The following is a 25,529-nucleotide window of genomic DNA, read 5'->3' as shown; positions in this document are numbered from 1 at the left end:
AGAGTATCTACATTCAGTAGTTTTAAGAATAAAAACCATAACTAATCATCATAAATAGAATAACAAGATATTATAAAGTAAACTGAACAGAAAGGTCTCAGCACCAGAAAGGAGACACTTCTGGTGCGATATTTGCAGAAAAATCTGTAGAATAAGAAAGGATTCAGTTAATAAATTAAATTTAAATTTCACTTAGTTTTTCCCTTTAAGAGACAAAAATGCTAGCACTATGTAGCCATCAGACAAAACCAGCTAGTGCACATGAGCACTTAGGTCATGCAGAGAATGACTTTTGTCTGCAGCAGGCATGGCAGTACAGTGCACATCACACTCTATTCTAGGAACAGTTACAATAGAGCCTTCATGCTCTCCTTTGAAAGGAAATCAAGCCACATAAAGAGATGGTGCTGATGTAACTCTTTTAACAGAATACATCAGGAATATTGTTAATTTTTTTTTTTTGGTGGCCCAGCTTTGATACTAAGCATAGACAAAGAAAAGCCTCAAAGAGAAGTAATTGCAAATGGCGAAGTTTTCAGTAGTACACTGGGCTCCCAGCTCTGCCTAGTCAACAAATTTGGGGCCCCTCTACTCTTACACACTTGTTTAATGTGGATTGTTTATACTCTTGTCCTCCTTCTTGAACACCAAGTTGCTCAGCTGATGCCCATTTACTTTCCTGGCAGCTCTTAACACTGCTCACCCTTTTCCATTGGAGTCTCTACCATTTCTTATCTCCAGAGCAGAGCTAAGGACCTATCAAGGCTTCAGCTGGAAAAAGCAGCAAAACTTATCCTGATCTTTGCCAGAGTAAGAGCTGGATGCAAATTAACAGACAGTTATGCTGCTGTAGTTCGTTCCAAAGGAACTACATGAAAAATGGTACTGAACAGAAAAGAAACTAGGTCTTATAATAACACTGTACTCTCAAGAGCTTAGTAGGGTACTCAAGAATCAGAAGACCACTGATTGCACCTATTTTTCTTTTCACTTATCCCTCACAACCATCTTCTGTCCACCCTTATAGCTGTTCACAAGGCTGTGGCATAGAGTGTGGATCAGTGCCAAGGGTTAAGCAGGACACATAAGGTAGCACCTCTGAATTATCTCCAGGCTGTAATTCTTTAACTCCTTCGCAGCACTGACAGCTGTCTTGTGCTGTGCTTCAAGTCCCCCTGTTCCTTTTTCAAGTTCTTATTTACTGGGAACTTTTCAGCCAATCAACTCAAGGAACGAAAGCTGTGAAAAGCCTGTCACTTCAGCTGTAACAGCAAACTGGCCAACAATGACAGGAATGGAAATTAATTTAAATTTTGTTTCTTTCTTAAACTATAAAATGGTATTTTATTGTTGGTTCCACTTTCATACCAAGTTTCCAAATCCTGCCTCAGCATTTGCTGTTAGTTGTGTTTCTCTAAAACTGTCTTCTACACAAATTTCTGTAAGTAGTTGTGTAAGTTGCATTTGCACAGATCCCCACCCAACGAACTAAGCACGTAATCATGTTTGGTGCTGAAATAAGGGCCAATTCTAACAATGTATTTGATAACTTATAACAACAGCATGGCAGAAACAAGGTAAACATCTACCATCATTTCACCCCCTTGAAGAAAAAGAGCTTCATAAATCATTCTTCAACTCTATCTTCAAACCAGGAAGTTTTTTAATAATTTATACAGCTACATATGGTTGCCACAGTTGCCAGTTCAGCATGACTTCATTTGCATTAGTTACCAAATACTAAATATTATTTCTTCTGTCCAATTGTATGACTCGTTGCTCTTCTGCACTGCCGTCTATTCCTCCCTAATTATGTATCTGTGGAGACAGAAACGCAGCTCCCATTCGATCCTGTGTTATCCTGTATTCAGTCTGTAATGTGTGGCTTCAAATGCCACACAAGCTCTTTTCTTTAGCTACAAATGTATCTTCTGAAATTCTTTATCTTGAACATGAAAAGGAGGAAAGCCACTGCCCAAGCAATCAATGATTGCTAAAAGTCTAAGGTCCTGTTGTCTTGACTAGACACATAGATGGATAGGTGATATTCCAGAAAAGATACTTCTTTTTAGAAACATTGAAAGATTCTGTATTCTAAAAAAATTGTAGGAATTCTTTAAATGTACAGTGAATTGCAAATATTTTTAGTCTATAAGAAATTGTTATAACTCTGAAAATTTTACACTTAAAATAAAGAGGTTTTACTTACATTTCCTGCCATTTTCTGTGGATTAAATTAAGAAAATGTAAAGCCCTATACATTCAGTGTCAAACTTTTTATGGTTCAGAAATCAAGGGCGTTTAGTGTTCTTCAATGATCTTTGTTTAGAGCAAACTGAAGTAAAACTAGGCTTTAGAAACAAAGGAGATAGAAATTGATTCAGATACTGTATGGATCTCATCATTGGAATTTTATGCCTTTCATGCCATGTACAGAGATGTGGAGAGAGGCCTGAGGATAGATAAATTAACTGTACAATAAAAATTAAATAAATTCTCTAACACCATTGCCACAATCTTAGATCTGTGCTTTCCAAGCTGACGTTTCTGTCTAGTCTACTCGTATTCTAACATGGGGCTGTTCCAGGCTACAGTGGTACAGGAAAGGTGAGCAAGGGGAAGTCAACTCTTTCAAACTGCCAAAAAAAAAAAAAGCCTGTGCTGCTGGTTGAGCTGAATACTAAGAAAACAGAAAAATGGTATCAAGACACATTTATAAAATGAATTTATAATTATATGTGGGCTCAGGCCTCTGACTCACAGACTTCAACACTCTACACGACAAAACATGTCAGATAAGTAACTTTAGACAAGCAAGGCAGATGTTCCCGTGTGCACACGAAGATTCTTCACTCAGCCCACAGCTCTCTGAGCCACATGCCCAAATCTCCTGTTCAGTCCCACAAGTTTTACAGAAAGGCTCTGGGTGCTCATTGATTTTGTTGTACTTGAGTAAAACAGGCAGCTGAGTATTCTTAATACTTTCGCATGGTAACACCATGAGGGCAAAAGACACACCATGCTCTTGAAGCACGAGTCTAGGTCACAACCATTTTGCTTGGTTTTGACATAGGGCTTAATTAACACTACTAAACTTTCCCACATATGAATGCTAAAAATGCTGGAACTGAGAGACATCTGATTGCCGGCATGTCTATAAAGGGAAAATAATGTCTGCTAAGAAAATAGAAGGAAATTACATAGCAGGGTGATATATAGCAAACCTCAATAAAAAGTTGCTGCACATAATAGACTGGTGAAGTCAGACAGGCACTCTGCTAGCTTTGGTAGAATAAACACAGAAGACTTCAGTGCAGACAGAAAGCAACACCTTAAAAAGCCTTCCTTGAATAAGTATTTTCTTATCAAATACTAAATGTGGGGTGATAAAAATTCTGAAACAAAGTGACTAAAATGAAATGGATTGGGATGAAATGAGGGACAGTGAAATGGACCGAACAAACCTTGCCAAATTGATCTTCATTGAAATCGCAAGATTTCATTTCCTTTCATGAAATGAAGAATTTCTTGAAATCAGAGAAGAAAGTCTAACTAACACTCTGGAAAGGAGATATGATAAAACAAAATGCAGTTAAAAGAAAATTTTGAAATGGAGTGACTACAACCAAATGGATTGCAATGAAATAAGGTGCAGTGAAAAGGATCCACATTTGCCAAAATTATACTCACTGAAATCTTGAAATCAGGGAACAAAGTCAAATGAAAAGACAGGAGAAAAAATTGACAAAAGGAAATTGTAAAAAAACCCAAAAACCTATGCAAGTAATATCCGACTGGGCTTACACTATCAGTAGCTACTCCAGGCAGTGTAAGCAATATGGATGATTTAAGATCGTAGTATTTTTCTCTCTGTTAATGTCAGTTTTCTTAAATATTTCTTCAATGATCCATTTTCTCTCACTCACTTCCAGCATGTATTAAAATTTTCTTAAGTCATGATGCTTAAGACAATTCTGTGTCATAGTCTGTTCTGTACTATTAAAACAGCTGGCAGAAGAGACAAGAAACAAAGCTCTGTTAGAGTAAGTTTCCATAGTAGTAAGTATTTCTTACAACAGGAACAGCTGTGAAATGGCGTGATACAGCTACCCATTAAGCAGAACTAAAAACGGAGATAGGTAAGCATTTGTAACCAAAAGTCCCAAATTGCAGGGATTTCTATTCAGTCTCTGTCAAGAAGCGATGGCTGTCAAAACTATTATTTCAGTACTCTGATACAACAATGTGAACTGGCTGATGAATTTACCTTTGAGCAGACATTGTCACTCCCAAGCTATTCCTCTGTACTAGAAAGTCTGGGCTTTCAGCTATTTTTCCAAGACAAGAATATTATTTGTACCATTTGAACAATCAACACTTACAGGAACTGCTATTACGCATAAAGAAAAAATTCACAGGAGTTCTATTAGAGTCTCTATATAGAATGAAAATGTTAGGAAAAAGAATTGGTTTTCCTCCCTAAATAACGTGAAAAAGTCAACTACATGGACCTCCTCATTAGCCTAGAGAAATGCATCCCATGAAACCCATTGTGAAATGGATTTGCTCCATGCCTGAGACAAGTCATTGCTGTTGTTAATGCAATGATTCATGTGTAGTAACAACAGTGAGCATTTGCACACTCTTTATATTCATATTTTCCCAAAAGCTTTATAAACATCAGTCATTTACTTTACAAAACAAGCATCCAAAGGAAGTGATTATTAGATAAATGCCTGAAGAACACAACCTAGAGATACTTTCTTTAACCTTTTCTCATGCTTTGACTTTCACATACTTCTAACATAAATCTCTGCTGGAAAATCATTCAGATAATTACTGTGAATTACTGTTTACAGGTTTATCTTTCTACTTCAGCTGCAGAAGTGAACCATTTAAAAGACAGTCTGTCTTACCCCTTTTCAAAAAATCTTCCTATAAACTAGGGTCTTTGCAATTAAACAGCATCAAAGGACAGGCAATGGGTGACTTTGTGAAGGGTGGCTGTTCTTTGTTCAGAATGCTGTTGCTGTCCTAGATGGCCTGTACCTCTCCAAGCGCAGCCAATTAGACACCACGGTAAACTTTATTAAGAACAAAACAAGATGTTTCTGCTCTATGTTTCTCACTGCTCTCAGGCAGCTGTTTTCAAAATATTCATATTTAGAGAAAAAAAATATTGCCGGCTTTATAAAAGGGAATACGTAGCTTGACTAACATTTATTAAAAGTTTGACTATTATTAATAAGAGCTTGGTGGTGGAAGGTCCTTCTTTGAAATTAATTCTGCTACTTTTCCAGAGGCTTTCTTTAGTGGACAGCAGCTACACAGTGAGCTCTGTCCTTTGTGCTTCTATATATCCATCAGCTGCTTCTTCCTCAAGACAAGCACCTTTACATTTTCTCACCTCTCCTTCTCTCTAATTAGCACCAATCTTACAGGTATCTGGAAGGAGCTGGAAGTGCCGCCTTCAGCAAGGAAGTGGCACACACAAGTCGCTATAAGAGCAATGGAGAACCCTCCCAGACTGCACAATTTATTCACGGACGTCCATACCATAGGCTTTGAAAGGAGGATTTCAGGGTACTTTCCCAAGGTGTAAAAGCAGACTAACAAAACCAGAACATTTCATCACCAAAAATGCAGTACTCTCTTCCAAGAAGATCCTGTACCTCAATTTAAATGCTTTGGAGATTATCTGAATAAGCGCTAACGATTTTGCTAACTCCAGGCTCATTTGCAAACAAGAGCTCCTGAGCAGTTCCTTACACAGTTTTGTTAGCTTCCACTGGAGTAGCTGGGCTGATGAAGGGCTCACAATTCTACTTCAGCTGCTCTAAATCAAAATTCAGTCCCAAATGCCTGAAATGAATGCCATTACTGAACTGCAAATACTGTCACTCTCATGAAAATATCACTAACTCTTACTAATGTTTGAAAATACATAATTTCCCTTCTTCAGTGTTTTCCATTGACTCCCCCAACATCTCTTACAAAATGTCAGCATTCTTCTTCAATGACAGTGTATATTTTTTTACAGTGTTTGATGTCTTATTGCTGTATTACTTAATTTATTGTTTTCTTAAAAAGAAACTGTATTGACCTTTAAGAAGTAGATGTGACAGACATAAATGTAAACAGCCTCCTGCCCTTCTGAAGCAAATGCTAGTTTTCCCCCTTATCGTTTAGGCTGTCTTCAGTTTTCTCTTGTCAGTGTAATTCTTAGATTCTTATCCCAAGAGAATAGCAGTTATGCAGTCAAGGTATTTCTGGCACAGACTGTTTTTCAGATACAAGGCAGATTAGAAGATAAAATTAATCAACCAGCCTAATTATCATAGAATCATATGATTGGAAAATACTTCTAATATCATCAGGTTCAACTGCTAACCCAGCACCACTAAGTCACCACTAAGCCACCACTAAGCCATCTCCCCAAGCACCACATCTACCTGTCTTGCAAATACCTCCAGGGTTAGTTGTTAACGATTCCACCACTTCCCTGGGCAACCTGTTCCAATGCTTGAAGATATTTTTCTTATTATCAAACCTAAGCCTCCCCTGGTTCAAGTTGAGGCCATGTCCTCTTGTCAAATTGCTTGTTATGTGGGAGAAGAGAATGACCCCCACCTATCCACAACCTCTTTCAGGCAGTTGTAGCATAATAAGGTTCCCTCTGCCTGAGCCTCCTTTTCTCCAGGCTAAACACCCCCAGCTCTCTCAGCCACTCCTCACAGGACTTGTGCTCCAGACCCTTCAGCAGCTCCATTGCCCTTCTCTAGACATGCTTCAGCACTGCAATGTACTTCTTGTAATGAGGGACTCAGAACTGGACATAGAACTTGAAATGTGGCCTCCTGGTCCTTCTGGCCACAGACACAGGCCAGGAAGCCATTGGCCTTCTTGGCCACCTGGGCACACACTGGCTCATGTTCAGCCACTGCTGACCAGCACCTCAGGTCCTTTTCCCATAGGGCATCTTCCCAGCCACGCTGTCCCCAGCCTGTGGCACTGCCTGCGGTTGTTGTGACCCAAGGACAGGACTTGGCCCTCAGCCCTGTTGAATCTCATACAACTTGGCACATTGGTCCAGCCTGTCCAGACTCCTCTGCAGACCCTTTCTACCTGCCAGCAGATCAACATTCCCACCGAGCTTGGTGTTGTCTGCAAATTGCACTCAATTCCCTCATCCAGTTTGTCAATAAAGATATTAAACAAGACTGGCCCCAATACTGAGCCCTGGTGGGAAACACCACTTGTGACCTCATAAGTAATAATTAATGAGGGACTAACTGTATATTTTGCCTCTTTTTTTTTCTATGCTATTTTGCTAAATAAAGGGTATGTTTATCCACTTCTAATCCACAGTCCTACCAGTTTGGAGACTTACTACTTTAAGCTGTTGCTTGCTTTTTATCTAATGCATATTCCTTATAAAGGAATTATGCATTTTACTCATGATGATTATCTTCCAGAAACTTTAAACTGCCAACAAAAGGCTGGGAGAGTTCGGGTTGTTCAGCCCAAAGAAGGCTCCAGGGATACCTGACAGCAGCCGTCAAGTACTTAAAAGGAGCTTACAGGAAAGCTTGAGAGAGACTTTTAGCAAGAGCATGTAGTGATAGGTTAAGAGGGAATGGTTTCAAACTAAGAGGGTAGGTTTTGATTAGATATTAGGAAGAAACCTTCTAATGTGAGGGTAATGAAGAACTGGAATAGGTTGCCCAGAAAAACTGCAGATACCCCATCCCTGGCAGTGTTCAAGGCCTGGCTGGATGGGGCTTTGAACAACCTGGTCAAGAAGGAGGTGTCCCTGCCCAGGATGGAAGGTTGAAACTAGATGACCTTTAAGTTCCCTTCCAACCCAAACCATTCTATGATTATTCAGTAGTTTCCTTCTACATTTTCTGCTTTCTATACTTCTGAAAGGCACTGCTAAAATCTCTAGCTAAAGCCTACTATGAATCTAATTTTAAAATTCATCCCAACTAGAAAAATCTTACAGGATTTAGAAGAAATCATGTTATTTTTATACATTGTAGAAAACCAGTAGCATGTAATAGGGAGTGATATTTTTATTCAGGTTTTGACAATCTATTGATGTTCCTTTTTTTTAAGTCCTATAGGAATGCCTATATTTTCTCTTAATAATCCAAGAAAATACAAGAAGGTAAAATCATGTTACTGCCTCAGTTATAAATTATCAACTCATCATACAACAAAAACCTGCCCTTTCCTACCTCATTAGCTGATACATAGATAATTCTAAAAGAAATTAATTGACAGGTGCCCCAGCTTTCTTCTACCAGGGCAATTCTCATGTCCCACTTATCCTAATCTATGTCTTCTCCTAAGGGATATCTGCTTCCAAGATTTCTGCAGCCAGACTCCGATCCTCTCTCTCTTTCTCTGGGCATGCATCCATTGCAATTCCCTAACACAAGGACAATCATATCAAGAATCCAGAAGTTAGGATTCTGATCTTGGAAGGCAAAAGTGGTCCAGTGAAAATCCTTCTCATTTGCCTTCTGTTTCTCAGGGTATGTTTTCAGTTCTTCAAATTGCCTTCTGCAAGACTTTTTGAAATATTATTTTAATGAAAAAAATTTAAAATCCTGTAAATAACAACATGGCATGTATAGAAAGAGCCTTTACTCCCAAGAGTCAGTAACAAATTTCACAGAATAAAGAGCTTTTCCCTGTGGCTATGGGCCCACCATGTTAGGCTTTAAATAGCTGATTGACTCTTAGAAAGTATTGGCTTATAGCAACTAAAATTCACGTATTAACTATTCATGCTAATTTACATATTAACTCTTCATATTAACTGCCAGAAAGGGTAAAAAGAACAAAACACAATTATACTGCTCTATTAATATATAATGCAACTATAACCATTCAGGAAAAAAGATACAGGTAACTACAAGATTTGCAGAGGAAGGCAACAACACTTAACAGAAATGAGACTTATGATGTATTTTACACTTGGGAACGTTTAAAAATACCATAAATCCTCTCCTTGCAAGAGAAAGACATCTAATACATCTTAACAGATTTGGAGAAAATAGAGAATGGCTATTTTTGGAGTTTTATAAACCACAATATTAGGGAGAGTCCAAAGAAATTATCAGGCCACAAATTTAAGAGACAAGATGGAATATCCTGGGGCAGGATATTATTTACTTTTGGATCTACCAAAAGTGTAAATAAAACCACTTTTTCTAGGTCTCATCATGACTATTAAGAGTGGTACCCTAAATCTGATCTCCTCAGTAATTTCCCAGGACACCATAGAACAAAAAGTTGAATGGCACACTGGGGAAAAGACCGTAATACACTTCTTCATTTCTTTATATGTCTGACATAGAAAGTTACAGCTGATCATAGTCACGTAGAGGGTTCAGCTTTACCCATCTTTGTACTGGAAAAGACCTGGTGGCCAGCTCTTCACCCAGAAGCCCACCTTTCAAGAGTCATCCCGTACTTACCTGGAACTATTGAGGCATCTTCTATTGGATAAAAAAGCCAGCAGCAGCATCACTTTATTTGAAACCCTCAGTGGCTGTTGAATAACATTTTCATTGCAGTAGAAATTCAGGAGAGTAATTTACTTCACTGAGCTTCCTTTATTTTAAAAATTGAAGGTTTTTATCTCTAAATCTAGTCTCACACATTCTGTGCCAACCAGGAAATACTATATATAGAACTAGAACTTTTGGATACATGTGCTTTTCAAGACTTAACATCATAGGATTGAAGAAGAGATTTCCACTGGACCAACTGCTCAGCAAAATCAATGGTAAAGATAGAAAAGCTTATAAATACATACATACATACCTATATATATATGCATACATATACAGTAGCCCCTTTGCATGGGATTCCGAGCTAGGGCTGGTTAACAATTTACAATGATAAAATACATCGCAAATGTATCTAAGAGTCTATGATTGCACCATGGACAAAAGATACAGAGTATATACAGCAGAGAAGATGATGTCAGTTCTCTGTGTTGGGAGATGATTTCCTGGATTAGATGATTAATTGCATTAGCAAAGCACCTTGCAGAAAATAAAGCCTGTGGGACAAAGAGCCATTCTGACAGGAAAGAGCTCGGCACAAAGCTAACAACATACATTGATTAACATATCAATGTGAATTTGTCAGTCATATAAACCTGGAATGCTAGGTTGCACTTTGCTTTACAAAAAGAACAGTTTGCTCTTTTCAAACAAGAGGTGACAGCAGTGAAAAACGCAGTTGATTGCTGCAGATTGATTGCAGTTGTGGTGAGGAAGTTGCAACTGGGTAAAGAAAATCCTTAAGTAAAACATACCATTTTATGTCCATATTATCAAAACGCAATTTCCTGACATTATGACTTAGAGATGCCGGTAAGAGATGCCATAAGCTGGATAGCGTGCAAAAACCCAGCCTCCAGTGTATAGCCATGAGAAATTCCAATATGGACTTTGGTCCTGAATCAAGACAAAAATATCAACATAGAGCTGGAGATTTTTCTCCCAAGTGGAAATTCTCAAAAGTTTAGATTTAAAAAAACATAAAACCCAAACATTAAAAATCCCACCCCCAAGCAAAATGCTTTGCTATATTTCACAACAGAAACAATTTCCACAATCTGCAAGTCAAATGCTTTCAATTGAAGTCTGGAGACATGAGAAGCATCTGGACTCTGTGGTAATGGAGGATGAATAAAATTCTGCTGCTGAAAGGCAGGGGTCTAAAAAATGCTGCTCTGTGATGACAGATAAAACTGCATCCATCACTATGGATTCCTGTCAAAATTCATCATTATACAAGCCTTAATACAACCACAGACAAAAGCAGTGTTTCAGTCCTTCCGCCTCTCCCTCATCCCCCAAACAATTTGGTTCAGTTTCCAATTATCTTCAATGCTTTCTTTCCAGTCACCCATTTCTCTGCTATTCAGTAATTTTTCTTTTACCCTTTAGTTCTTTCTTTGGATTCCTTCTCTCCAGTTTTCTCTCTTTTTGTAGTGAATGTAAATTGGTTTTAGTAGCTGTCATTGTCTACTTCCACAGATTCAGACTCCAGTTGCCCCTTGCTTTTCCTTCTTGGGCATCCCCCACACTAACTCAGTAAGGAACAAGAACATGAAGGAAAAACACTGCTTTGCAGCAGGGAACATTAGTTCATCTTTCTAAGATAGCAGTGTTTCATGGGCAATGCTGGAATTTGTACGCCAGCCCAAAATTTCCCTATCTTTATCATCCATAAAAGAAAATGTGTGTTCTGCAGCAGGAGAGATGGAGGGCCCTTTCTCCACCAGATAAATCTGGAAATAAATACATTAGATAACACTCTGAATACATGAAGTCAGACACAAGAAATTAATTTCTTCGGCCTACAAATGCTACCTCTACACATAATTCCTACCACTACAAATTCTACTTGATAAAATGAGATTATCTGAACAATTTAGAGAGACAACAAACATTTATCAACACCCACCATCTGGTTTTAAAAGAGCTAAAGATTTATAAAATAGCTTTAATCCCCAGTGCTTGCTATATGAGAACAAATTCTTTTCAGACAATAGCTAGAAGGGAATGTAAGAGATTTAATAGAAAGATTTTTTTTTTTTCCCTGTTTGCCTCAGGAAGGGTAAGGAAGACTCACACTTTAATTTTTACAATTCTGGTCCCCTTACCTCCTTTGATAGTCTGTTTATCAGCTACTCTCTTATAAGAACCATTGCATCAGGCAAGGGTAGTTGCATCTATTTTTCTACAGCGAGGCTTAGTTTTTAAGTTCATAATTCCATAGAACTCATTTTCATTTGTCACTTGTTGGAATCAAACATCTTATTCAACCATAAGACAAAAAAAATATCTTCAAAACAACCTTTTCTCTATTTGTTTAAGTCTTTGAACAGGGATGTGCACGTGTGAAAAATTCAAGCTGTGAGCCTCTTCCTTTGCTGTTTACCTAGACATGAAGGCTGTTCATCTTGATTTTAAAAGAAATCCAGCAAAGCTAGAAGGCATTTTTAGCAAGATATAGCTACCTGGTGCCAATCCTAAATAAATGGTACTCTTTAAAGAGAACAATGTCTTTGCCAGATTAATGTGGTTAGAGAAATCGCCAGAGGATCAATTACCATCACTGTTAACACAATGACATATTACAGGCGTAGACACACTGTCAATCCACCTGCCTTGACTGGGATCAGGAAAGCAGTAGCAAGGCTATCTACTGATTTTTTTATCATTTCCACATGAAAGTTACTTTCTTTTTCCAAAACCAGCAGTGAGGATCAGAAGTGGCTTGTTACTTGAGAATTAATAAAAAAAAATTGTAAAAGAACCTTATGATAAAAATCTAAGTACCTTCTACATTGTTCAAAAGTTATTAGTCACCAAATCTAAATGCTAATGCTTGGAGCCAAATTAATAAGGTGCATTCTTTGCAAATTATATTTACTTACTACATTTTGCTTTCATGCCTCTCCCTCCCTCTTTGCTACTGCTTGTTCAAAACTCATCTAGTGATATATGTCATATCCACAAAAAAATAAATTAGCCTAAGTCACTTCACCTCAGAAAATTAATTGCCTTCCTTGCTGTTGCCTTACAATACCTCCGGAACTTGCTGAATTATTGAGAAAGGTTAGGTCACGCAAACTCTTGTTCTCACTTAAATAATCTCTTTCAACATGAATATAGAAAATCAAATTAATAGGAACTCCTTTGTAAATATATGTCATAGCAGAAATAAGATAGTGCAATGGTTTGCAGAAAAGGTGTGAGAGATTGACTGACTTCTTGAAGCCACGAATAGAATTTCACTGATACGGCAGTAGTTGCTTTTCCTTTCATTCCAATTCCAAAGGCAGAAGAAAGGTCACACAACAGAGAAACAGACCCTTAATACTAGGGAGAAGAAAAGAAATACATTTTGCAACAGATAAACTTTCAGTAAAAAATACTAGTTCTTAAGACATGGTAATTTCATATATAGGCTCCATAAAAGTCTACAGAGGTGATTCATATGGGATTTTGGACAAATAAATGACTTATTTTACTGAACACCAACTAACCAGCAGAAGTTTTGGCTTAAGAAGGTCTATAGTTTAGAAATAGAAAGTGTGTGATAACATGTCATAAGAATACCATAATCTGTGTGCATCAGTTTTGACAGTAATTTTTTTTTTGCGCTGACAGTCACACGGGCAAATGCACAAGATACAACAAGACATTGTCACCATTTACCCCACAACAGTAGTTTAGGATGTGGAAAAGTTCAGATATCCTTTCCACTTGTATCTCAAATAAAAAAACTGGATTCTGAAAAAGGCAGGGCACAAATCAGATTAGAAAATGTAGACCAGGAAAACACAAGTGTTGTTTCACATTTGAGAGAATAGCTGAGAACATTTTCATTTTATGCTTTACTTCCCATGCAAAATAGATATATTTCAAGACAAGAGTTTGCTATGTTGCCAAAGGCTCCCTCCTATATTTATTACACATTGGCAGATACACCTTTTTTAAATTATCACATGCCTACCACACAAGCAATTACAAAATTCACTTACTCCGATCCTGCTCTAGCACTTAAAATGTAAAATAATTTTTGGTCAAAAGTCATATGAACATAGTAACATCATATGTAAATTTATACCTTTTTTCCTTTTTTTTTCTTGTACAACAAAGAGCAACCAACTATTTTGATGCTGACAGAATACAGTTTCATACAAACATTCCAATTAGTCTTCTAAAGTGGATGAGATTATATTCTTTTTTTTTTAAAATACTCTCTAGACAGTATTTTAAATCTGTGAATTGCCTGTAGTGCTTTATATGAAGACCAATCCATAAAAATTTTATTTTAGTTAAAGAAAAAAAAATATAGAATATTCTCTTGATACCACAATGATAAAATAATATCTCCTGTTACTAAAAAACCAAGTCAAAAAGCCTATCTGTTTTACTTTTCTGGTAACAGTGAAACACAGACTTGTTACTAATGCTATATAAATAACATGGTAAAGCTATCGAAAAATCTTATTTTCTGATTTTACTCAGCACTGAGCTACTGTGGCTCCATTCATGCCTTTTCAACTTGAGACCTTAAAATATGCATTTTATTATGTAAGAATATGGATGTAAATTTATTATATGTGATATATATAACTGAATAAGTAGCTTCAAGAGTCAGAAAAGTGACCAATAAAATCCCCCTTAATTTGGATGTTGGCAAGGAAATATTGCTGGAAAGAGCCCCATAGGTGACAGAGGAAATAGTTTTGCCAGTAGGTGTATTTTCAATTGACATCAGTGGCCTTGCAAACAGGCCCACAGGAATTTCAGGTGGCTACAGCAGCTACCTGTTAATTTCAAGACTGTATGTTCTGAACCTACAAGATCCAATTGAACATATTCTGACTTATGTATAATTCTGTTGTTAAATGTAACTTTTTAAAAAGTTACTTAAGCAATTTAAAAGAAGATAAGAATACGGGGAAACACGTTTTCAGTGCACACATAGAAGTTAGTTGCTAATTCACCTCACCTATGTCATTAGATGAGCACTTAGGAAGTTGGAGAAAGATGAAAAGGAAGAGGTGCCTGGATTTACAATTGCAAATAAATTGTCTCCCACTAGAGAAAATAAAGCATAAACAGCAGTTAGGAAAAAAAAAATATCGTGAAGGTTCCCCATTAATTTGCATCAAGGACTGTCCCACAGAATGTAAAGAGGAAAACAATAATAGCAGGAAAGAACACTAATCACAATAACCCAAGAAAATGTTTCCATTTCACTTTGCCTTTACCTCCTGTCCAGATATGCTGCTGTCAGGTAGAAGAACCACTTGAATCAATCCACTTAATTTCTTCCAAAAAATTGGTAGTATCACACTTTGTATAATGTATTTTCCTCTCAAAGCCCTAGCTGACCAGGAAAGCAAATGAATAAGAATTACTTTTCACAGAATGACTGTGCCCTACAAATTACATTTTGGCACGGACACCTCACTGTACCAGCTATTTAGCACCTTCAGTCATGTCCTGTGTGTAGCAGCTAAAGAGCAGAGAGCTAAGCTATGCTGATAAAAACGTAAAACACATATATTTATCCTTTCAGGAGGATAAGAAGACTCTTAATGGCTGAAGAAATCTTTCATCGAAGAAGAAAAAAGTTTTCTCATACTAAATAATTTGTGAATATTATCTGAAATTCAAAATAGTCTTCATTTCTATTTACTGTTTGTTTCTCATACCTGATCTCTAGACACATTGAGTTTTACTTTATTCTAAAAATAGTTCCAGCAAAGTTGAATCTCAGCATCATCTTCCAGAAGAAAACTTCTTTCTAATCAGTTCTTTGGCTCTGATTTTCCCCACCCTTTGGCCCACTCTAGCCATGATGAAGAGCCACATACCATATTTCTGGTTTTGGTCTACCCCTTTGCTGCAATATCTGAGACACTAGGGAAATGAGGGGTTTTTCCCATGGAAAATGGCCACCATTCGCATCCAGGCGCATATGGCTGACAGTGGGGTGCTGCCTCCTAAAATGGTGACTGGCACAGGATTTCTCCCAGACCAAAGCTGCCCACAACCAGGACTCTTGTTATGCTTGGAGTCCCAGACACCACCTCTGACCTGACCCCAAGACACCTGGAGACTGAGGTTTTTTCCCCATTGAAAATGGCCATCTTTCTCCCCCAGTCACATGTGGCCGACAATGGGGCGGGGTCAGGTGAGAGGTGGTGTTTGGGACTCCAAGGGCAGCCACCATCCTAGTCACTGGCAGCTCTAGTCTGGGAGGAATCCTGCGCCATTCACCATTTTAGGAGGCAGCACCCCACTGTCAGCCACATGCGCCTGGACGCTAATGGTAGCCATTTTCCATGGGAAAAAAACCTCATTCCCCCAGTGTCTCAGGGTCAGGTCAGAGGTGTCGTTTGGGGCTAAATATCCTACTGAGTCATTTGCAGTTGGTGACAGGAATAAAACTTTTGCATTCATAAACAATTATCAGAAACCAAGTTCAGAGTTTTCCAACTGTGTTTTAAGCTACACAAATAAAAGCAACCCGTTCAAAATCTAGGTAGTTTGGCACTGTCATGACAGCAGCACAATGCAAACACACAGGCATGATAAATAGGACAGTGCTGAACATCCTTAAATTGCATAAATTCTGCTGCCCTAGCTAAACCTTTTCATGACCGACTGATGAATGGCGGCTATCAAAGCTGAAGAATAAAAAAAGTTCCTGCTGAAGGATCATTTCTCGCAGCTGGGCACTGGAGGAAATAGGCAGGGAATGAGGTTAATAGGCTAAGCCTAATCAAGCAAGCAAATCCAAAAGCAAACTTCACAATGCCCTCTGTTCTATATACTGAAGAAAGGACAGAGGACAGGCCTTGTAAATATTTTAATGATACAGTTATCGCTTATGCTAATTAGATATACTATGCGGGCTGCTATTTTACCACAAATCCCTACTTGTGCAATAATGATGATATTCACTGTCTATCATTCCCATAGCACACAGAAAAATTTACTGGAAGAACGATTTCCAACAAAAACTCAAGTACACTAGAAGAGCTGCAGAAAATGAAATCATAATCTCATAAATAGCTAAGAAAAGAATAACTATTAAATCTAACTTCTAGTCAAGATGCTAAGTCAAGAGTTTAGCTTCCACTCTGGCTAAGTAGGAGCTAGCTAAGCTGGAACTGTGAAGAAATAGCTTAAAACTATATAACACAAAGAAAGAAGTAGAGACAATCACAGCTACTTTTCTGTTCACACTTCAGATGTTTCTTTTACATTTCCTAGTATTTCTGTGAAGCTGGGAATGGGGAACTGCTAATAGTGCCAAGTTTAACCACAGTTTAAAAATACAACATGCTTTTACACAAGCACAAAGTAGCAATCAGTGGAAAAGCAAAGGGGCAAATGACCATCAGCAAATAGCAGATAGCAGACGACCAGAAAAAAGTCACTCTAAAATTGAGTAGTCTTACAGAGTGGAAAATCAAACATTCCCACTGCAAATATGCATAAGCTAGAATGGCCAAAAGTTAACATAAGAAATCACATACCTGTAAGAGTTGTGGAAGAAAATGCCAGCACAGTTACCCTCTATTATCTAGGAGATACTGAGAAAAAACACGGATCCTACTCTTTTGTACTACTCCTTTGCATAAAGTGCATCCCAGTCAGGCAGATTATGTTACTCAGAAGTTATTAATACAAATGTTTTCACCAAAGTCGCTGTGGAACTTTTTTGAGAAACTCAATGCCGATGGCTTTCAGCTGACTAAACTCCAATCAGTACATGTGTAATCAATACAAATTTTGACAGAGAAGCACAGCTAATATCACATATGTGTGATGTGACAATTCACATAACATATGTGAATTTCCCCTATAGATAAGATCTAATTAACGACTGGCTGCCTAGCATCTTTTCTTATTTAGTTAAGTAAAATGTTAGCAAGGCAGGTGACCCTATTTTTTTGCTGTAGCCCTTTGGATGTAGGACAATCTAGTTTTCCTCCAATTGATTGTACCAAACTGCTTCTCTATGGTTTCAGTAAGAATGAATGACAGAATACAGAGAATTTATTCTATCAGATTTTTACATCTCCAAAAGGAGTCATAAATATTCCTCACGGGAGAGTGATCTAGCTGCCCAACATTTATCCTGTGCTGTTCAGTTTCTCACTTTTCAAAACAAAGCAACTCCAGATATTAGCCACCTCTTCTGCCAGTTTCAGATATATACTGCAGGCCAATAACATCCACCTTACTGAGCAAATGACTAATAAAAAAATCTAGGTTGTCCTTTTATGCTAATGGTACCCCACAGTTTTTCTTCTCATCTATGGGGGAGAGGGGATGGAGAACAGCATAGCATATAAAAATTTCCCTACAGGAATGGCTTATTCCCTCAGGGTACCTCTGAACAGGAAAACAGAATGAATGATACTTTTGATTTCTACACTGCAAAGCTGACGCTCCTGTGTTGGTGGTCTGGCTGACATTTCATAAACACAGACTAAAAATACTCCCTGAATTGTGTTTAAAGGAAGTCTCAAGGACTCAGTTTACCTATAGCTCTGCTAGAATAAGGAGACGTTACCTTGTACTGACTTCTCACATTGTGACTAAGAATGCATTGAAAACAAATTCCTTTGGGGGCACTGTAGATGATTAGGAAAAGACACACGGGAATGGTCTCTCCTGAAACCCTGACATGCAATGGCAAGCAATTTTTCAAGACAAAGCTAGAATAAGCCTCATTCCAGAACAAGAAATTAGACTTCTGCTTTCAAACTCAAAATCCAGCCCCTAGTTTGCAGCACTACTGCACATTTTTCAGGAAAACCTGAGACATAATTTACATGTGTGACCAGAATGTGACTCCATGAACTATAGCAAGTACTTCAAAGAGATCCTTTATGTTCCTATGCAGGGAAAGTTACCACAGTGCTCTACAGCACTCTGCTCCTGTATGTTTGCACTCTGCTGCACACTTGTCAGTACAGCGTGCATGAAATAAGGTACCTGTGTCTCTGCTGAAATCAAGGGAAAGGAATAATAGAGCTGAGGTTGGGAGAGCTGGATGGAAGCAATGGAAGCATGTGTGGGACACTTGTGCAGCTGGTGTGGGAATGTGAAAAACACATCAGCTTAGTAAAAGGATGAAGTCCTAGTCCTAGTTTGTTCCTAGTTTGGGCATAAAGATAGAAAGGTATAGGCTACAGGGCTGGGTTTGTACTCTCTGGCTTATAGCCATATGAAAATCTTGAGTGAAACTGCTGGAGTCAAGAGCTGAGTGTCCAAGTCTCTGCTATAACTAGTCAGTCCATTGTTCCTCACTCTTTGGAACCACCATTTGAATTTTTTCATCTCTCAAACTCAGAGATTTTCTACCATGCCTTTCTTCAGGCTCACCTCCAGGGAGAGGAAGAAAGAAGAGGTAGGTGGAAGATCTAAAATTCAAAATGGAACTGTAGATGTGGGAGACAGAGGAGTAGAAACTCCTGCAAGTAAAGAAGGCTTTAATTTACAACCCTGGAAGAGACTAGGTCTGGTTTAATTGACAGAGATTTGTGGACTTTAAGCAAAAGGATTACAAACTTCTGTTCCTATCATTATAAGTAAAATTGTACACTGGGTGTTTTGGTGAAGGGTTTTAAAATATAATAGTGGGATTTTATATAGTTTAAGTTAAGAATGTAGATGGTATAAGAGAGACAACTGTGTGTACGCGACATGAAAAGTTATTGGTCAAGACATAGCTGCATTGCAGTGAGAAGTGCCACAGGTGATAGGTCATTAATCTAAAACAAAGTGTCATTTTAAGTATCTATTGGATTAGAAAGTTATAAATTACGATGTAACCCTAAATCTTGTGACTAGTCGCCATTACTCTGAGGTGTTGTAAAATCTCACGCCTTGAATGATGCGTTTGTTATTTTAAACAATAAATTCGTGTAGTTGCATAGTCCCATCCCTGAAAGTTATTTTCCTCCGACACATGAAAGCACGAGAAAGGGGCAAGTAGTGCCCGGTGTGCGGCGGATTTACAGCGCAGAGGTCGGAGTAGGATGAAGAGGATTCCCCCGGTCAACGTGAGTTAGCCGAACCCTGAAACGAAGGGTGATCCGGCAGGAGCTAAAGCTGAAAGGAAGCTTAATGGAGGGTCGCGGGCCGATTTCTCCCAAGCACGCCAGTAGGAAAACCGTCTTCAACATTGAGTGAAGGCAGGGGCCGGGGAGGTTAAGAGATGGGTGAGAATATTTCAAAAGAACAGAGGGATGTTTATAGTAAGTTAGATGCCTTGCTGAAGTTACATTCTGAGCCTCTTCCCAGCAAAGAAGTGAAAGATTTATTCCTTTAGGTTTTCCGTAATTCCCCTGATGTTGACTTTGACCTTCTTTTTACTAAATCAGTTTGGGATGATATTGCAACCAGACTTTACAATCTCGCTTCAAAACGCGATAAGGCAGCGGCTCTGTTAATCCCTGCTTGCCGCGTGGTGATAGAATTGTTGAACAGCTCAGTGATTAATGGCAGCTCCGAAATTTTAACTGCGCCACAAGCTCCCTCGCAGTCGCCCCCTCCGGCCACTTGTGATATTGCACCTGAAAGGGGGGGGGTGATGAAGAAAAGAGGGGGGAGCCCTCGGAAGTGACGTATGGTGCCAGAGGGCGGGAGGCCCCGGAAATTACACCTCAAGAAATGACATCTTCGGAAGTGATGAAAGCAAAGATGGATGCCCCCATGACAACTTGGAGGGTCGCCGGTAGCACAGCAGATGTGCAAACTCAGGATGAGTGTTTACCATCAGTGGATGAATCTAATTTAAGCCTTCAAGATATGAATAGGCTTTCCTCTGCCGATAAGCAGAGAGAAATAAATCTAAGGGAAAAGCCTGTTTTAACAAATTGGAATGTTATACATCGGGAGGTATCTAAAGAGGATGATCTTGTCCCAGCTTGTAAATTGTTAGCATTGCCGGTGAGATATGAGAGGAGCAAACCCGAGATGGAGGAAGCTCGTGACAGTGTTGTAACTGAGATTAAAAGGGCTGGACTTGAGATTTCTACGTCAAAAATAAAAGAAACTCCACCATGGAAATATTTGGGATGGAAAATGACAGAACAGTCAATAAGGCCACAGAAAATACAGCTTCGAATTCAAGTTCATACTTTACAAGATTTGCAGCAGCTTTTGGGAGAGATAAATTGGATTAGAGTTACTTTAGGGATTACTAATGATGAACTTGCTCCAGTTTTTGATTTGTTAAAGGGAGATTGTGACATTACATCCCCAAGAACCCTCACACCTGAAGCTCTAAAGGCACTTGACAGAGTAACAGAGGCTTTTCAGAAAAGACAAGCACATCATTGTATAGATTCACAACCATTCTTCCTTGCAGTACTGGGGGCAAAAATGCAATTGTATGGTCTTATATTTCAATGGGATGCTTCTGCCAAAGATCCCTTATTAATAATAGAATAGGGTTTTTTGCCTTACAGATCTCCAAAAACAATCTTCACAATGATGGAAATGTTAGCTCAGATTATAATCAGAGGCAGGTCAAGGTTGTTAACTATGGCAGGCAAGGAGTTTGCGATAATTTATTTGCCTCTGAAGAAGCAATATTTTGATTGGGCATTACTAAACTCAGAAGAACTTCAGATTGCATTATTGAATTATCCAGGTACTTGTTCTATTCATTTCCCTAGTCATAAACTATTTCAGGCAAAATTAAGCTTTAGAGAAAGACCACTGTTAAGTGAAGTGCCTTTGGATGCTGTGACAATTTTTAGTGATGGATCAGGAAAGACATATCGTTCTGTGGTAACATGGCAAGACACAGAAACTAAAACATGGAAACAGAATATTCAAATAGCAGAGGGTTCAACCCAGGTAGTAGAACTTGCAGCAGTAGTTAGGGCAATTCAGCTTTTCCCGGAGCCTTTTAATTTGATTACAGATTCTGCTTATGTTTCTAATATAGTTAAGAGAATAGAAAGATTAGTTTCGAAGGATGTTAGCAATAATGCTCCGTATGGTCATCCTAAATGTCTTAATAGACTTGTGCAAAATAGAACTAATCAATATTTTGTCTCCCATGTTAGGGCTCATTCTTCACTCCCAGGATTCCTGGCGGAAGGCAACTCCAGGGCTGATAAGTTAACAGTTGCCATAGTGAACACCTTGCCAAATGTTTTTGAACAAGCAAAGTTGAGTCATGCCTTTTTTCATCAGAATGCACAAGCTCTTATGAGAATGTTTCGTCTTTCTAGAGATCAGGCTAGAGCAATAGTAAATACCTGCCCAGATTGCCAACTGGTGCAGCCTCCTGTCTCCATGGGAGCAGTAAATCCTCGAGGGCTACAGAGTTTGCAATTGTGGCAAATGGATATCACTAAATATCCATCTTTTGGAAAATATAAAAATATCCATCTATCAGTGGATACATTTTCCAATGCAGTTTTTGCTTCTGTATACACAGGAGAGACAGCAAATCATGTGTGTCAGCATTTTTTGCAAGCTTTCGCTTCCTTGGGGGTGCCTCAAGAAATAAAAACAGAAAATGGTCCTGCTTATACAGCCCAGAAAGTAGCCACATTTTTGATGAATTGGGGTGTTCACCATACTTTTGGCATTCCTTATTCGCCCATGAGTCAGGCAATTGTAGAAAAGACACATCATTCCTTGAAACGTATTTTAGATCAGCAAAAGGGAGATCTAGCACAAGCAACACCACAGATGTGATTAAGTAAAGCTTTGTATGCTTATAACTTTTTGAATAGTTCTTCTGCAGAGCCCGACCTCCAATATTTAGGCATTTCTCTAATAGCACACATGCAAAATTAAGAGAAAATCCTTTGGTTCTGATTAGAAATCCAGAAACAGGACAAATAAAAGGTCTATTCCCAATAATAACCTGGGGCAAAGGGTTTGCTTGTATTTCTACAGGTACGGGACCTAGATGGCTTCCTGCGAAGAATGTGAAACCATATCACACGCAGAAAGAAGCTGACAACTCTACGAGTACAGAAGAGAGTACGCAGACGTGAACTTCGCAGAGACTACAGCCCATACCTGCAATCTTTTGTTTTATTGTTAAAGCTGTAAATTTTAGGTTTTAGATCGATGTAAGAGTGCATAAGCAAATGTGTTGTAAAGATCTTTTGGCAAATAATCCTCATCATTAGATGAAGTCAAAATAAAATTGGGAAATACAAAAATATTCTTACAAATTAGTTTAGAGATTGAGATTTGAGAAGGAGTCTTTTGCCAAGAGAACTTTGAAGAAACATGAAATTTAATCAAATGTTAAGTTTGTTTTTTGCTTTGTTTGTCTTGTTTACTTTTGGTGGAGTAGCTTTGCCAGTCGATCAACCTAAGACCAATGTTTGGGTGACTTTAGCTAATGCTTCAGGGTTGGATACTCTATGTCTGTCTACCACAACTCCAGAAAATCCATTTTCAACTTGTCTAGTCAATGTTCCAATAGAGAATTGGCCAATCCCAGAGAAAATTGGCAGGGCCTTACGAGGTACCTTTGCAGGATCAGAAGTCCGGGAACACTATACTCCAGTAAATACATGGGAATGGTGGACTCCCTATCTTCCTAAAACCTCTGATGAACCTGAAGAATTGGAAATCCTTGGTTCTGTAAAAGTGAAATTCTGTGTTGAGTTCCATTCTACAAACATGAATCAATCACTGATGAGAGATGTTTCTCCGTATCACCCTGTGTATAAGAACCACTCCTTTTGGTGTAATAATACTTTTGTAGTTTCATCTGCACCTAGCTCTATTCCTCTGCAATTACCAAGAGGAATGTTTTTTGTATGTGGAGACAGAGCATGGCCAGCTATCCCTTCAAACATTAAGGGTGGTCCGTGTCCTTTGGGAGAGCTTACATTGTTTACTCCTAATATGAAGACAATTGCCAACATGAGACACAGACAAAAAAGGTCTACTCCACATCAATATGGACCAGATTGCAAAGATGATTTTACCCCATGGGGCTATGGAAAAAGGCTTGTAACATCTCTTCTTATGCCACCAGTTGCCTCAGTAGTTGCGTTAAAGCAGTTGGATCGGTTGGGATGTTGGCTGAGTAAACAATCTAACGCTACATCCCTTGCATTAAGTGGCCTTTTAGCAGATGTCAAAAATGTGACGCATGCAACTTTGCAAAATAGAGCAGCCACTGATTTTCTTTTGCTGGCCCATGGACATGGATGCAAAGACTTTGAGGGGATGTGCTGTATGAATCTGTCTGACCACTAGGAGTCTATTTACAAGAGCATACAACAACTTAAAGAGGGTGTGTCAAAAATAAGAATCGATGATGGAACTTGGCTGGATAATTTGTTTAGTGGATGGGGTTTAGCATCGTGGGTAAAGAAGTGTCTTACAACAGGCCTATACATTTTGGCAGTCATAGTAATAGTTCTCATAATGGTGCCTTGTCTGTTTCAATGTGTACAGCGAATGATTGATAAATCCATCAGAGATTTTTTGGTGCAGAAAGGAGGGGGAGATGTGGGAGACAGAGGAGTAGAAGCTCCTGCAATTAAAGAAGGCTTTAATTTACAACCCTGGAAGAGACTAGGTCTGGCTTAATTGACAGAGATTTGTGGACTTTAAGCAAAAGGATTACAAACTTCTGTTCCTATCATTATAAGTAAAATTGTACACTGGGTATTTTGGTGAAGGGTTTTAAAATATAATAGTGGGATTTTATATAGTTTAAGTTAAGAATGTAGATGGTATAAGAGAGACAACTGTGTGTACGCGACATGAAAAGTTATTGGTCAAGACATAGCTGCATTGCAGTGAGAAGTGCCACAGGTGATAGGTCATTAATCTAAAACAAAGTGTCATTTTAAGTATCTATTGGATTAGAAAGTTATAAATTACGATGTAACCCTAAATCTTGTGACTAGTCGCCATTACTCTGAGGTGTTGTAAAATCTCACGCCTTGGCTGATGCGTTTGTTATTTTAAACAATAAATTCGTGTAATTGCATAGTCCCATCCCTGAAAGTTATTTTCCTCCGACATGTGAAAGCGCAAGAAACGGACATGTGGGATTAACTCCAGTGACTTTCCTGTTACAAGCATCTGCAGTGTATGGGTGGGTTCTAGGCATGCTATAGCACCAGGTGATTTACAGCAGAGCCTCTGTGGTTTTCAGCAAAGCCTGACGTGAGCTGCTGCTTGGGCTGGGGTCAGCTGGTAAAAGCTCATATAGAAACAGCCACAATTACAGTCATTCAAATTAAAACTGCAGTGAAGACCTGACAATTAAAGTTCAGGCACTGCTTCCACTGGGTAAATACATCAGGGAGGACGTGGTACATGGGAGTATTTGATTTTTGTTTGAAGCTTTTGTTTAAAAAGTACTGAATGTGTCATTGCTGATAGGGACATTGAATAGCTCCCACTGCTGTGATACAATTGAAATCTCTGCTGATGAAAGTAGTAGCTCTAAATTGTTGAAACATGAAAGATTGTCACCAAAACAGATTTTCTCCCTTAAGAGTGCAGCTTATTGAATAACAAAGGTTTGTTAGTTGAAGTCCCTTGCAATCAACCCTTGCATAAAACATGCATTCCTAATGCCAGCTGTTGTTAACACATTAAGAAGAAAACCGATTTGGGATGTGAAAACAACAGGTCTTAAATTTCCTCATTTACCCTTTTCTACCACTAGATAAATCATACAAAAAAGGCACATAAAAATATTGTTTGCTCAAAATAATAATAGTACTAAAAGTGAAATAAATGCAAATCAGTAAAAAGAACTAAAATAATTTTTTTCAAAGACAAAGAAAACAAACCCCTAATATTTTGCCCATAACTAGGGGCACGTATGTTAAGGGCTGCATACTGTTTCAGTAAAAATCAGTGTCTGCTGAATATGCAAATAGCTTTATAAACGTTTCTTGATATCAATTACATATTACAGAATGAAAAGTGAAATTAGAGAGC

General features: G+C 38.4%; 1 long non-coding RNA gene across 1 annotated transcript in view; it reads right to left on the bottom strand.

The window, feature by feature from the left end:
• Positions 1-25,529, bottom strand: part of LOC138109599 (uncharacterized) — a 29,969-nt gene that overhangs the window by 3,957 nt on the left and 483 nt on the right. The gene's annotated exons all lie outside the window — the stretch shown is intronic.

This window comes from Aphelocoma coerulescens, chromosome 4 (assembly GCF_041296385.1).
Source record: "Aphelocoma coerulescens isolate FSJ_1873_10779 chromosome 4, UR_Acoe_1.0, whole genome shotgun sequence".
Classification (NCBI taxonomy): Eukaryota; Metazoa; Chordata; class Aves; order Passeriformes; family Corvidae; genus Aphelocoma; species Aphelocoma coerulescens.
Note: the sequence above shows the minus strand (reverse complement) of the source record. Positions and strands in the feature narration are given on the sequence as shown.